This window comes from Pinus tabuliformis, chromosome 1_2 (genome assembly GCF_031772625.1).
Source record: "Pinus tabuliformis cultivar Carrire ecotype Pingquan chromosome 1_2, CPIR1, whole genome shotgun sequence".
NCBI classification, from domain to species: Eukaryota; Viridiplantae; Streptophyta; class Pinopsida; order Pinales; family Pinaceae; genus Pinus; species Pinus tabuliformis.
The window spans coordinates 650,652,789-650,664,443 of record NC_142298.1 but is presented as its reverse complement, the minus strand read 5'-3'; the positions used below and the strand labels follow the sequence as shown (position 1 = coordinate 650,664,443).

The 11,655-nt window shown below is 36.5% G+C and overlaps 1 pseudogene; it reads right to left on the bottom strand.

Moving 5' to 3' along the window:
- Positions 1-5,218: 5,218 nt before the first annotated feature.
- On the bottom strand, positions 5,219-5,620 carry LOC149207363 (elongation factor 1-alpha pseudogene; annotated as a pseudogene).
- Between the last annotated feature and the right edge of the window lie 6,035 nt (positions 5,621-11,655).

Sequence of the window (11,655 nt, the reverse complement as noted above, 5' to 3'; positions counted from 1 at the left end):
TTGGGGTAGGAGTCCCATCTGGTATGTGGGATTGACTACCACCATATTTGTGTCTTTCTCTTGGGTGATGAATGAAGAGATGTTAATGTGAGATGAATGTGAAATAACCAAAGAGTGAGTATGGAACAACCCAAAAATGATAAACTCGAGGTACAAAGTGCTAGAATATAACAACAAAACTAGAAGAAGAAGTACATGTCAAATGGAGTCAGTTAACTAAAACCATAAGATACTTACAAGAGAAAAATGATTATTAGAAACTAATTGAAAAATGGTTCATAGTCAGTAACTAGTGTTATGCATGGAATGAAAAAGCATATATTCATAAGTAAATATATGATCCATAAGCCACAAATTAGATCATCAATATACAACTCATGTGAAAGAAAACATGTGCACACAATAGAAGTACTAGATAACCATAAGAACCACCATGCTAGTGCACAAGAGCTAATGACAAGAGTGAAGAGCTTCTAAGTGGAAATGCTACAATCTTAAGTACATGTACCACAAGCCCATCAAAATCTAATAGTGGAAGAGAAGTTGCTCATATCATCTCTAAAATAAGTCCCTAGTCTGACCATAAATCGGTCGAAAATTTCCAAGAGAAAGAGTGCTCCAAGCTACCCAAGTGCTAACAACTATATTTATGCTAAAATACTCAAGTGCTAAAATCCCCTACCTTAGAGGCATGAGGAAACCTTTATACAAATTGGTAGGTGACTCTTCACCTTCCCCATCACCATTTGATTTCCTCATACTTGAATTTTCATATTCTTATTAATTCTTATATGATTTTTAGCATCTACCATTTTCATAAATATGACAAAATAATATTTGCAATATGTGAAAATAAATACAATGGACTTTGATGGTTTATCTTGTAAGGAATATGTTTTATTTTGTAAGAGATCCTTGTTTATTCCTTCTTTCATGTTATTGGGGCATAAGAAGGCTTCTATGGAGATAGCCATGCACATAGACTTTGATTTGTAATGGGGAGAATGCTTCTTCATAGGTCCTTCAATTGTGAACCCTAGGAATTTAAAGTCAAATTTGATGGGGTTTCCATCCTTTCACCTATATTGTCATCTAGGGTGTGTTTGAGGCAGCAGGATTTACTATTTCCTAACCCCCATTCCTAGGACTATGTAATTTAATTCTATTTACATCTCTCGAATCATCATCATAACTTATTTTATTTATTATATGTAAACACATCAATGTCCACTATTTGAATTGCTCAAGAGATTTTTGTGCTTGGTATTATTTTAGTCTCCTGTATTCTACTCTCTGCCTTAGCTCTTTACATTTTTCATTGAAGCCTTCCATTGCCGAACCACAGAAGATAGATGATATAATTAAATTTATGGCAGGAAGAAGTATAGAAATGGAGAAACCTTGGACTTTGGGTTGGAAATGTCATCGAGGCTAGGTGATCTGGGAATCTTCCTTGTATAGGTTGGCAATGCTATTTTGAATTTATGTGTTTATATAGCAATTCCAATTTTGGACTATATTTTTTATTCTCCTTTGGTTCTTTTCCATTGCAATAGTCAAAGTCAATTGATTTCATGGTTGATAGTAGAGACAACTAAATAGACACCTTGAACTATAGAACAATGAGAGCCATACTTCATGACCTCCTCTACAATAACTTGTTCCATTGTTCAATGTTAACCAATAATTCAGATAGCAACTTGGCACAATCACAACAACATCAATATCTATTTATTTTCTATGGAAGTTGGTTGATCATGGAATGAAAACATGAACCCTATCATAGGAAGTGAGAAGCAATTCCCTTTGCATGTTGTGGTTTATGTTTGCTTGGTTGGTGTTTATGGTTACTTGGCTGCAATAGAGAGAAATGGGTTGTTCCAATGTCTAGCATGGATTTAACTATGATAAAAAGAAGCATTTATTTTCCAAAATCCCCAATGAAAGAAAGAATTAAAGAAAGTTGATTTAGAAAGAAATAAATCCTTACAACAATGAATGCTGGAAAACAAGAGTAGTTGAGAAATTAATTCGAGAAAAATTGAATCAATTATGAAAAAGCATTGCTATCATTAAGAAGGTACATTGCTGACTTTTTGGGTTGTAGGTGAGTCGAACCCCATCAATCTAGTTGAGTACTCACATTGTTAAATATCACCTTGCTTAAGTCCATGCAGATTCCTAGATTTCCATGGGACAAGCCACCGAGTGTAATGGTGTCACCCGCTGCAACAATGTTAGAGAAAGATAATGAGTGTTCATGCAGTGTTACTGTCAGAACACTCACCAACATAATGGCCATTTAAAAAATGATCCTTTTTCATTTTAAAATGACTTATCTATTTACTTTAATTTAATTTTCCTAAGACCATTTATTAAACATATGATTAATGTTTTACCTATCATGCATTACTGAAATTAAGAAAATAAATTAATAAAAATCAAAACAATGTTTTCTTCTGGTACATGGTGGAACTCGGTTAATCCAACAAAATCAATGATGAGTAATACATATCAGGTCATGGAATAGAGGGGGATTAACCTCACCAAGCCACCACATACATGGTTTGGCCCACACCACTATTGCTTATGCGGCATCATCTCATTTGATACCAAGTTGTAAATATATTAGGAAAAACCATTTTGTCCCAATAGCTGATTTCAGGTCATCTAATTGTTTTGAGGTTTGGCTAAACCGCCCATGGTAACTCCCAATACCGCCATTATTTCATCACAATTTTATTTTTCGTATATTCCTCCATGTTACATGCCAACACTCCTTCACTCTTAGTTCAACCCAATCCCATTCAAAACATCTTTCCCAGTGATATTTGTTCACATGATAAGGACAAAAAATTCATTGTGATTATTGTTGGTGTCATCATGCCTTCCTATATCACTATGCATTCTTCTCTTCGGAAGTGAGAGGGTAAACACACTATGTATACAAAATTGTTTGACAATGTAACGTAATGAAATGAAGCACAAAGTTTGATATTTTTGTCAATCTTGATTTCTCATCTATTCAGAGTGGGACACACTATTTTAGACTAAAAATTTAAAATTCTAATCATGAATTTTAAAAAGTATTTATGTAGAATATTTTTTAGAAAATAAAACTTTACATGAATATGTAATAATTATGATATATAAATAAATTATGTTGAATCTGTAATTATAATAATAATATCAATAATAATAATAATATATAAATTATAATTAAAGTGTAATTAGATTTTTATAATTAATCTTGGATAAATAGTAGGTTATATGATATTTTTATTTTTTTAAATGAGAGGAAAAAGGGATGGACTTTATAAAGTTAGAACAAATGAGATAAAAAGTTAAAATGAATGAGTAAAAGTTTAAAGTGAAATACGAGAATAATATAACCTAGGAATAATTGACCACAATTGCGGACACTCCCCCCATCGTTTACGTAAAGGACTTGAATAAAGCACTAGCAGTTGCACGCATAATAGTGTTTGTGTTAGAGCACTCATTGATGAAATGACCATTTACATTTTTTTTTTTCACATTAAAATGATTTGTGAGGCATTGAAAAACACGGAAATTAAATCACCCTCCATCAAGAAAATTTATGTCACATAAAAAATCAATCAATAAATGAAAAAGTAGAAACAAAATTTTAAAAAACTAGAAATATTTTTAATTTCCATTTAACATTTTCTAAAAACTTTGATTAAAAACGTGACAAACTAATACACAATAAAAAGACTTTCACTAAGAGGCAATTGCTATATGACTAAAAAGAGTGAGAATATTAAAAATTTAAAAGATGTTACCCACGTGAAAGTTGAAACTATATAGTAAGAATGTTAAGTTTGTAACTATAATATTGGGTTTTATAAGTAATGATTAGATTTTATAATGTTAATGTGTTTTTAATAATGTAATTATATAGTAAGGATATTCACTCTAAAACTATAATGGTTGCATTTTTTCGTAATGCTTCCATTTTAAAATGGGGATGTTTTTTAAATATTTTAATTTTAAAATTAAATTAATTATTTTGAAAATTTTTAAATAGTTTGTGCAAAATATTTTTATTTGTGTAATATTGTATGTAGGTGTTTCATAAGGTATAAAGATAAAAATGATAACAAAAAAATTGTTGGAAATCTAATCCTCTATGGGTTGGTGTAGAATGTGAACAACCATGAGAGTCCAAGAAACCTTGGGATGTGGAACCCAACGGTCACACGAATGTACTATAAATGTATATCATTGTCAAAATGGTATCAGAGCCCCAGGTCTGTATATCTGAGTTTCTTATGATTTGCATTTCTACAATCCTTTCCGTAATGTTTATGTTCCTACTAGCATCCTAGATTTGAAGGTCAAAGGGAATACAAAACAATTTGGTGCTGTATGGAATTCCACAACGGTGAATGAAGCAGTGAGTCTCTCCTTCTATTATGCACTTTACAATTGCGTTGACGCTCCTTCTTTTATATGTGTTAGTTCATATGCTAAATGTATATGCAATGTTGTATTCATATCTGCGCATTGTGTTAAGTGTTCTGAAAGCCATGCATACCTGTTTCTGGTTAACTCCCCATGCCAATGTTGTCATAAATAACGTCGGGCTGACATATTAATGCCTCTCACCTCCATGCTGTCCATCCACACCAGGTTTAGAGCCTGACCCTTTGTCTATCAGGTCTGCTACGTACATGCACCAAGCCATTTCATCTAATTATGTCTCTACCATTCTGCACTGTTCTTCTAGCAAAACCGCCCCTCTGTCCATCATATTCGCATGTTGGGTGCTTGATTGTGTTTTTAAGGGTCATTTAAATTCTAGCAAACCTTCCACCTACATTCAAGCGCCAGTCAACACGTTTGTCGACACTTTTGGCTGTTTCTTGCACCATAGTCATTTTGTGCATACATTTCATTTTTGCATTAGTTGTATTTTACATAGCTCCATGTTGTTGTTTTAGAAGACCTCAGTGCTCTTGTCTCTTTAACATTTGTTGTCTCTATTGTGCACATAAATGCTCCTTGTTAGAACTGTAATAGTGCATTACTTTTCAATTCTGGTCTCGAGTGATATTTAACCCCAAAATTGAGATTCATTCCAAGATTCATATTCATGTTTCTAGCGGACGAGGATGAGGTACAGGGCATACCATTTGCACCATTTGTGTCATAACCGCGAGATGTATTCAACATGAACTCAAAGGGCTCTGTGTTAAGCTACTGAAGAGAGGCGAGATTCAAACTTGGTTTGCGAGTGCCGCCATATCTTGATCAAAACTGCACAGTCAGCCTGAGATGTTCTAGTAATCATGTTCATGATAAAATCACGATGGCCAGGGGCATAAATCATAGTGCAGTAGTATTTAGCTGTCTCAAAATTCCATAGTGCAATATCAATTGTGATACCACGTTCGTGTTCAGCCTTGAGCTTGTTAACAACCCAAGCATACTTGAATGACCTCTTGTTCATCTCAGCAACTTCTTTCTCAAAGCGTTCAATCACACACTTGTCATTTCCTCCAAGCTTGTATATCAAATTCCCAGTGGTTGTTGACTTGCCGGAGTCGACACGACCAATAACCACAATGTTGATATGGGTTTTCTCCTTTCCCATGATGAACTAAATTCTCTTACAAAAATGGTTGCTTGAGTTTGGAGAATCAGAAGCACGGCAGAATAGCTTCGTAGCGGCGTGGAGAGCAGAGAGACTTGCACAAGATGAAGAGGACAAAATATTGATATCAAAGCCATTGTTGTTTCTCGTTTCAAATTCGCATTCGAGGAGCTCATCCACATTGTGGTAGCTGGTCAAACTAAATTACAATTCGATTCAGGGCATTGATTTGTGCCACCTGTTAGCCTTGTTGGCATTTGGCCCAAAAATGGATCCGAATATGCTCTTTAAAGTCTCCATAAGCTAGCAAAATCATGCCAATAGATCCAAATATTCTCTTGAAGGTCTTCAAAAGTTCTTAAGATCATCTAAAGATCGAAACAAGGGTAGGAGGAGAGCCCTTAAAAAGAAGGAAAAACACTATCGGGAGGCTAAAAACACTCAAAAACCATGAAAAACCATGTATCGCAGGCTTAAACAGTCCAACAGATAGCAGCCGTTAGATCTGGCCAATCAATGGCCCAGATCTAAGTGGTAAATCACAATCGGCAGTCTTAAGGATCAGCGAAGGAAACCCCTGATCAATGATCTCTGATGATCGTATCGGTGGGTCGCTATCAGTAGAGGCAATCAGCAGGTATCGACGATTACAAAGTGAAACTTGTGATAGCGATCGACGATTAAATGTGGATCATTGATCAAGTGCGCAGATCGACGGCCCACGTTACATCGGGGTTTCACTATTGGAGTTTCACAGAGGCTCGATGAACTAGACCCAACGACATTATATATGATATTTCATAAATTTTGAAGTCCGCAGAAAGGCCATTTTTAGTGCATTTTCGTGTATTTTCGTTATATAATGAAATACAAAGGGAGCCTTAGGCAGCGTCAATGCAAAAGGATTTGGGAATGAAATATATAATATTTGAAGTCCAAAGGGAGCCATTTTTTAATATATTTCCTGTGTTTTTAAGTATTTCATAATACAAAGGGAACAAAGGGACCAGGCCACTTGCGATAGGCGACAACGACCCTAAGGGCGGACGTGATAGATGAATAAGCCATGTTTAAGGAATTTTTAAGTTCGAAAGAAACATAAATGGGCAGGATTTACAATATTACAACGTTTTTAGTATAAAACATAAAACAATCATTGTTAAGCATTTTAAAGGGATCATAGAGGCTGGGAGACAGATTGCCGGGAAACAGAGGTTGGAAAGTGATCATGGAGCATCACAGCATGTGCAGCTCATCCAAACAAACAGAAACATCATGAAGCAATACAACACAACACAACCAAATCAACCCAAACGATGATGTAACATCTCTGGCATGAGAGAGCTCCTTACCAGTGCTGCAAAATACCAGAATGGGCTTATTATGCTATTAGAAGAAGAAACCTCCGAGCCATGCTTGCCTAGTCAGGGCATCAAATAGTTAACAAGACAGAGAGGATAGATTAAGACACTCTGAGCCTTTGAGAGCTCAGGAGCATTGTAAAAGGCCTATAAATGGCTGAAAGAAAGATGTAACAAGGGTTCAACTTCTGGAGACTGTAGAGACTTTGCTACTCAAGCGTCTCATCTTCATTCATTAGCAAATATAAGCTTCTTTTGTTGTTATATGTTCAATATTCCATTTTATCTTCTGTTTTAAGCTTGCACTTGAATAGTTTGTTCATGTTTCTTCTGTATCTAATGCCATATAACTGTCATCTTATCTCTGCATTGATAAATTAGATTTGCAAGATTATTTTACTACCTGTAGCTATCCATTCATATGTGTTTATATATGCATCTTCTGGTACAGCCATTATTCTCATTTGCTGCCTATAGCTAGCCATTCATATGTGTTTATATATGCATATGCTGGTATAGTAAGTATTCTCCATCTATTCATTGAATCTACAAACTATTGAGAATTAGTGGTCTAAAGCCTTGTAAGCTGAGGGCGTTCATGCATGTCTTGAGTAAAAACAAAGTTGAAATGGTTATCTGGCTTGATCCAAACCATCATTCATTCCAATAGTTCAGAGAACAATATTGAAGATTATATGTTACTAGGCATCTCCGAGCTGCAACCTAGGAGAGTTTCCTGGAGTGATAACATAATTGGCACCATTTCCGGGGAGAGGAAACTGAAGCTCAACTTGCCTGGGAGACGACACAAATCCAGCTTTGATGATAGACAAAGTCTGGGCACTTTTTGGTTGTAATAATCTATCTGGCGACTCTACTGAAGGACGAACCTTTTGTCAACTCCACTTCATAGTTCTGGCTTAGTTTGTGAGGCATACTCGGGGAAATCCTCAGAAGTCACAAGTTGACCCAGTACTTGATCCTCAAAAAACCATCAAAGAAAGAAAGGTATTGCAGAAAGGAGCATCGTGTTCAGGTAAACCTAAACAACCTCCTATATCTCTTCAAGAAAATCCTGTAATAGATCAAATACATGTTCAGAGTATAACATCTAATACTAGTAGTGAAGAAAAACTCTTAGAGATTCATAATGCTCCTTATTCTTTAGGTTACCCTTTTGTTGTAAGCCCAAAGGAAACCTCGCCTCCTATCCATCATACTCCTTTAGTCTTGTCAGTCACTCCTTAGCCCTCTATCATTCAGACTGCCAGTACTCTTATAGCCACCATAGCTATGGCAGGTCCACAAGCACCTACCAAAATGGAAAGAATCATAGCTCCTAGGTATGGATCTCTAGTACTGCCCACTCCTTTGAATGCCATGCCTACTGGAGAATATCAAAAGTATATGTCTAAGTCCACTGGGACTGAAGGTGTTATAGCTGAAGAACATCTTGAATCATTCTATAGCTATGTCGATAACCTAGACATTAGTGAAGATGATGTCTGGATGAGAGGCTTTGTCCAAAGCCTAGATGGAGAGGGTAGAAAATGGTTCAGAGAATTGACCACAAGATCTATAGTAGATATTGAGGCTTTAGGTGATGCATTCCTAAAGCATTGAGGGGATAAGAAGGATCTCCTCTACTACCACACTGATTTTGGGAATTTAAAGAGGGAAAATGGTGAGTTGTTGTCTGATTTTAATAAGAGGTTTAATCACATGTACAACAAGATACCAATTGAAGTAAAACTCACCACTACCTCTGCTAGACTCATCTATGCTAGTGCCTTTGATTCTGACTTCTGTTTACTGTTGAGGTAGAGGTGATGTGCTACTTTGGCTGATATGCAGGATGCAACATTGGAAGTAGAATCAAACATCATGGTTGCATAGAAGCTTAAGGGAAATGCTGAGAGAAGGAGATAGAGGGGCGAGTCTTCATCATCTTCAGACCTCAAGATCGATAAAATGTCCAAGATGATAGAGTCATTAGCCTCTGAAATTTCCAAATTAAAGGTTGAGAAACACCTCGGGAAAGGAAGGGTTCCTAATACCTTTGCTCCTCCAAATCCAAATCCATATAGAAGGGCAAATGACCACTTGTAGATTTTGAAAAGAAACAAAGATGCCAATGAAGACCAAAGGGTGAATACCCCTTTCTAGAATGCAGTCATGGAAGAAGAGTAGTTTGAAGAAGATGATGAGATCCATTGTATGGAAGACAAAGGCAATGCCCCTTTTTTGACCAAAGCTGCCTATGAAAAGTCATTATTCAATGACTAGATCAGCCAAGAGTGGGACGGTGAAGCTATTCTACAAATTGAAGATCAACACAGATATAATTTGAGGTCAAAGATGAACAATGCCAAGGAAACTCATATTCAAAGATCTACTGTCCCTACAGTATAGCAAGCTAATAAGCAGAAGCAATCAGCAGTTGATCCCATCATCCTCAAAGCTCCAGCTCACGAGGTAAGAGGCCTTGACAAGTCTCTTTCTCCTTTCAGTTTTCAATCAGAAATTCAGAAGCTAAGAATACCTATGCCTCTGATTGAACTAGTGAAGAATGAGTCCTTCAAAAGATCCATCCTTGAGGCCCTTGAGCCTAAAGCCATCCAAGCCTCCATTGATTATGTAAATCTGCAAGATAACCAACCAACTGTTATTCTCAACCCAATGATTGAAAATTGTGAAGACAACTCCCCATCATTCTATGTATCTCTATCTATTCATGATAAAACCCTTCAAAACTACGTTTTGGACATTGGAGCTAGCCCTAATCTAATGCCCAAGGTTGTCATGGATAAATTGGGTCTTGACATTACCAAACCTTATCATGACTTGTTTTATTTTGACTCTAGAAAAGTGGAATGCCTGGGACTAATCAAGGACCTAGCCATCACTTTGTCTCAGCTACCCATGAAGAGCATGATGATGGATATTGTGGTAGAAAATTTACCCCCCAAGTTTGGCATGTTGCTTTCCAGAGGTTGGATCAAGAGACTAGGTGGAACATTGCAAAATGATCTATCCTATGCTACTGTCCCAGTTTTTGGAGGTGAAAGCATGAGATTATACATAGAAGCTCAGCTGGCTTATATAATTAGTGATGAAAGGAATCCCACTAATCATCCCATCTATGCTGTTGACACTGATTTTGAAGGTTGTTTTCTTCAGATTGAAGAATCTCAACTGGCATCCACCCAGCTTAAAAAACCAGTTTGCCAGATCACACAGGAATGCATTGATTTACCTTTCATATTAACTTTTCAGGTCACAAATAACACAGCAAAGTACGAAGCAGACCTTATCATTTAGCAGGTGAACAAAACCTTCCAAGCAAAACATCCAAGGCTAAAAGCATACAAAGATGAGGTGAAATATAGACCATGGATCTCTACTTGACAAAGTCAAATGCTACAAAGTTTTTGAAGAGGATGATCAAATTAATAGGATTTTGAAAGTCTTTGATGAATTTGATGCCTTATGAACAGGTCTGCTTTTCATTTCTCAAGTTCAGATGAGCAGCATTTTCATTATGCACAATATGGAAGGAGGAGATGTTTTTGGTAGCCCAGTTGATGGATGGTTTTTGAAACTTTATTTCATTTAAGGCTTTAAAGCTTGGTATTGTAAATATGTTTTTTCCAGTTTTATTTCATTGGAAAATAGACTCCATGCCCAATGGAACACTAGGAGGAATCTTTGATCTTGTTTTTACAGGAAAGGCATTGTTCTATAGTTCTTGAAACATCACAGGGAGGCTTTCATCCCCAGAAGGAGCCAGTGTTAGCCTTGTTGGCATTTGGCCCAAAAATGGATCCGAATATGCTCTTTAAAGTCTCCATCAGCCAGAAAAATCATGCCAATGGATCCAAATATGCTCTTGAAAGTCTTCAAAAGTGCTTAATATCATCCGAAGATCGAAACAAGTATAGGAGTAGAGCCCTTAAAACGAAGGAAAAAAAATATTGGGATGCTAAAAACACTCAAAAACCATGAAAAACCATGTATTGCAGGCTTAAACAGTCCAATGCATAGCAGCCATTAGATCTGGCCAATCAATGGCCTAGATCTAAGCGCAAATTGCAATTGGCGGATTTGAACGATGATCATAAGGATTGGTGGAGGACACCCTCGATCAGCCATCTCCGATGATCGGATTGGCACGTCACTATTGGTGGAGGAAATTGGTGGGTATCGATGATTACATAACGAAACTTGTGATAACGATCGATGATTAAACGTGAACTGTCGATCAAGCGTGCAAATCGACAACCCACGTTACATCGGGGTTTTGCTATCAGAGTTTCATAGAGGTCCAATGAACTGGACCCGACGACATTATATATGATATTTCATAAATTTTGAAATCCGCAGAAAGGCCATTTTTAGTGCATTTTCGTGTATTTTCATTATATAACAAAATACAAAGGGAGCCTTGGGCAGTGCTGATGCGATAAGTCTCGGACCCGAAAGGGTTTGGGAATGAAATATATAATATTTGAAGTCTGGAGGGAGCCATTTTTTAATGTATTTACCGTGTTTTTAGGTATTTCATAATACAAAGGGAACAAAGGGACCAGCCACTTGCGATAGGCGACAATGACCCTAAGGGCAGACCCGATAGATGAATAAACCATGTTTAAGGACTTTTTAAGTCCAAAAGAA